The sequence below is a fragment of the Bombus huntii genome, unplaced genomic scaffold, assembly GCF_024542735.1.
Source record: "Bombus huntii isolate Logan2020A unplaced genomic scaffold, iyBomHunt1.1 ctg00000311.1, whole genome shotgun sequence".
In the NCBI taxonomy this organism is placed as follows: domain Eukaryota; kingdom Metazoa; phylum Arthropoda; class Insecta; order Hymenoptera; family Apidae; genus Bombus; species Bombus huntii.
Genome location: NW_026099506.1, coordinates 22,501 through 26,787, shown reverse-complemented (window position 1 = coordinate 26,787; position 4,287 = coordinate 22,501). Strand labels below are relative to the sequence as shown.

At 49.1% G+C, this 4,287-nt stretch overlaps 1 non-coding gene across 1 annotated transcript; it reads left to right on the top strand.

Annotated features, from left to right (window-relative positions):
* The first annotated feature begins 3,100 nt into the window (after positions 1–3,100).
* On the top strand, positions 3,101–3,255 carry LOC126877971 (5.8S ribosomal RNA). Its single transcript, XR_007695494.1, has one exon. It is a non-coding gene; the product is annotated as a 5.8S ribosomal RNA (ribosomal RNA).
* Positions 3,256–4,287: the final 1,032 nt, after the last annotated feature.

Genomic DNA, 4,287 nt, shown 5'->3' with positions numbered 1-4,287 from the left:
CGGGATGAAGAGATATATATATACAAGTATAAAAACGAAATGCGAATGAAACTTATTCGAGGCGCCTGCGTGAGGTCGTAAACAGAAAGACCCGCCGTCTCCGAATAAAACATATAACATATAATATATATATATATATATGAAATTCTAATAAAAGGGAACTCTAGCTTCGAAAGAGCCAACAAAAGTTAAGGCTCGATATCAAACGAAAAAATTACGATGGAAACCAGGTGTAAAGAGAAATGCAGTCGTGGCGCCTGCGAGAGGCCGTACACAGAAAGACCCGCCGTCACGATCTCGTATTTCGTATTTGCATCGTGGAAACCGTACAAACGAAATATAAAAGTCCATGCAAACTAATAAGAAAATCTCTAAAGTGCCTCGTGTCGGAGTGATCATGCTCGCCTATTCTCTTCTATGTTTCGTGGTCTGTGTTGCGTTTGTTCTCCTCCTAGCAACGGGACATATCGAAGACTCCTCTTTGGGATCGAACGAAGCGTCTAGAACGAGTCGACGAGAGCGAAAGAACTTGTAGCGAGTCGCGCAGAGCGAAAGGATACCGATATACATCTTCGAAGGTTCTCTTCGAAGATCCATGGATACCTTCTGCGTCGACTTCTCTCGTCTCTTTCATCGAAACTCTCGTCGTTCTCGAAACGTGCTTCCTACCCAAAGGGCGTGTGCTCTTCGTATGTCGTTTCGTTCGAAATAACGAAACCACGTGTAACATACTCGTGGATCGGGTAACCTAGAACGAAGACGCATCGCGTGGATGTTGGCCCGCTATGCGACGATGACCGATGATGATGATGATGATGATGATGATATGATGATGATGTCGATGTCGACGACGACGACGATGAAGACGATGTGTAGCAACGATTCGTAACTAGTCTAGCCGAAGTTCGTTCAGAGGGGAACGCCGCCGGCTTCGAAGCCTCGATGTCGTGAGTCGGACACCCGTGCCGTCGCTAGAGTTTTTCAAACTCTGCTTCTGGATATTGGGACGAAAGACCGCTCGAGGACGACGACAGCCGTGCGTGCGTATCCCATCGAATTTTTTTTACACCACCTGAACGAGACTAAAGTTTCGTCTAGTTGATCGTCTACCGTCGCATAATGTATATTATATACCGTTCAGAGGGGACCGGCTGTCTATCCTCGTTGTCGTGAGTCGGACACCCGTGCCGTCGCTAGAGTTTTTCAAACTCTGCTTCTGGATATCGGGACGAAAGACCGCGCGAGGACGACGGATGCGAGTCCCATCGAATTTTTGACTTACACACTACCTGAACGAGACTTAAAGTTTCATATTATATACCGTTCAGAGGGGACCGGCTGTCTATCCTCGTTGTCGTGAGTCGGACACCCGTGCCGTCGCTAGAGTTTTTCAAACTCTGCTTCTGGATATCGGGACGAAAGACCGCGCGAGGACGACGGATGCGAGTCCCATCGAATTTTTGACTTACACACTACCTGAACGAGACTTAAAGTTTCATATAATATACCGTTCAGAGGGGACCGGCTGTCTTTCCTCGTTGTCGTGAGTCGGACACCCGTGCCGTCGCTAGAGTTTTTCAAACTCTGCTTCTGGATATCGGGACGAAAGACCGCGCGAGGACGACGGATGCGAGTCCCATCGAATTTTTTATTTAAACACTACCTGAACGAGACTTAAAGTTTCATATAATATACCGTTCAGAGGGGACCGGCTGTCTTTCCTCGTTGTCGTGAGTCGGACACCCGTGCCGTCGCTAGAGTTTTTCAAACTCTGCTTCTGGATATCGGGACGAAAGACCGCGCGAGGACGACGGATGCGAGTCCCATCGAATTTTTTATTTAAACACTACCTGAACGAGACTTAAAGTTTCATATAATATACCGTTCAGAGGGGACCGGCTGTCTTTCCTCGTTGTCGTGAGTCGGAGACCCGTGCCGTCGCTAGAGTTTTTCAAACTCTGCTTCTGGATATCGGGACGAAAGACCGCGCGAGGACGACGGATGCGAGTCCCATCGAATTTTTGATTTACACACTACCTGAACGAGACTTAAAGTTTCATCCAGTTTGTCGTCTATCATCTCATATATAATATACCGTTCAGAGGGGACCGGCTGTCTATCCTCGTTGTCGTGAGTCGGACACCCGTGCCGTCGCTAGAGTTTTTCAAACTCTGCTTCTGGATGTTGGGACGAAAGACCGCGCGAGGACGATGGATGCGAGTCCCATCGAATTTTTGATTTACAAGACACACACTACCTGAACGAGACTAAAGTTTCATCGAGTTTATCGTCGCATAACCCGTTCGGAGGGGACCGGCTGTCTATCCTCGTTGTCGTGAGTCGGACACCCGTGCCGTCGCTAGAGTTTTTCAAACTCTGCTTCTGGATATCGGGACGAAAGACCGCGCGAGGACGATGGCTGCGAGTCCCATCGAATTTTTGTTTTTTTTTTTTTTAAAAAAAAAAACACCACCCGAACGGAGATGTGTTCTATCTTTCGTCGATTTTTCATGCTTTCAGTCGGTCGCGTGGTCGCCATCCGTTCGGAGGGGATCGCCGGCTTCGAAACCTCGATGTCGTGAGTCGGACACCCGTGCCGTCGCTAGAGTTTTTCAAACTCTGCTTCTGGATATTGGGACGAAAGACCGCTCGAGGCGGACGGCCGCGCGAATCCCATCGAATCTTTACTATCACCCGAACGATGGAGAGATGCACGCGCGCTGTTTCTTGAATAATTGGACGAGAGAGTAGAATCAAACACATATATAACATGGGCTAGCCACCGTGCTTACTCGTTCGCGAGATCGTGTGCTGTACAGAGGATTCAGAATCGGGTGTATATATCCCCGTCGTTTCCTGACGAACGGAGCTTCGATCTCGATGGTTGTTATATATCATAATGTACTTTACGCCCGGCCGGCGAACGCGCGTATCTTCGCGCGTTCGTCGTTTTCTTTTTTTTTCGAACGTTTTTGTGTCGTCAATCCTATGGCGACTTCTGCGCGTTCGATTCCCGTTGGTCGAACGTGACGGAACTCGGCTTCGCTAGAACCGAGAAGAGTACATTTGAGTATTGAACTGTTGTAAATTTATAAAAGATTACCCTGAACGGTGGATCACTTGGCTCGTGGGTCGATGAAGAACGCAGCTAATTGCGCGTCAACGTGTGAACTGCAGGACACATGAACATCGACATTTCGAACGCACATTGCGGTCCACGGATACAATTCCTGGACCACGCCTGGCTGAGGGTTGCTCACGTAAACCTAAGACTGCTTGCGTTGCGTATCGTTACTCTCCGTATCTGTCTCTCTCTGTCCCTTCTTGCCTTAACAACCCGCCGTCGTTCTTCTTTATATAAGAGAACGTTTCAGAGTCGGACGAAGGTACAAGAACGAGGATACGAATAAGAGCGGACGGAGAGAACATACGCGACGTACGAGCGATTGTTGGACGCTCGTCGGCGTTCGTCGCGGTCGTGCAGAGACCGTGCAAGTCGTACGCATGCTCGATATATAATCTATCGTGTTCACGGGAGACTACGAAACTCTACCTCTGTCTCTCTCTGTCCCTTCTTGCCTTGACAACCCGCCGTCGTTCTTCTTAAAAATTATAAGAGAACGTTTCAGAGTCGGACGAAGGTATACGAAGGGATACGAATAAGAGCGGAGAGAACCGGTCACGGACCTGCGTGAGTGCTCGCGGCGTCGTGAGTCGTCCTTACGAGGGCGACCGCCCGCTTATGCACCGCTTCGTGTATCGGTTATCGAACGTATATACTCGTAGTGTTCTCCTCGTGACCGATTTTTTTTTCATATCAGGCGATATATGCTACGTTTGCCGGTGTTCGACGCACGAAGGTCCGCGCCCCCGACGTCGTCTTAAAAGAATATTATATTTGGCGAGACTGAGAGAGAAAGCAAATATGGGAACTCGGTCGAGAGAGGAGAGAAGAGAGAACCAAAAAAAAAACCTAAACTCGATGGCGTGCGAAACTTTGCCATAATCTACCGTCTTTTCTTAAGACTCTCGTACAGCCCCAGGGATCGAATGCCCACTCCGTCTCTTCGCGAAAGCGACTGACAACAACGAGGACCGTCGCATCGATGGGTCGTCGTTGCGTTTTACACGCTCTGTGCTTTTTTACAAGCCCCGAAAGTATCAGCCGTAGATCCGGGAACGCACACGCGAGATTTCTTCGAGCGCTCTGACGACTTAGGGAGGTATGATCCCCAGCGTCGCGCGGAGATCGGAGAGTACACGTACTCGTATCGGGACGAATTTTCC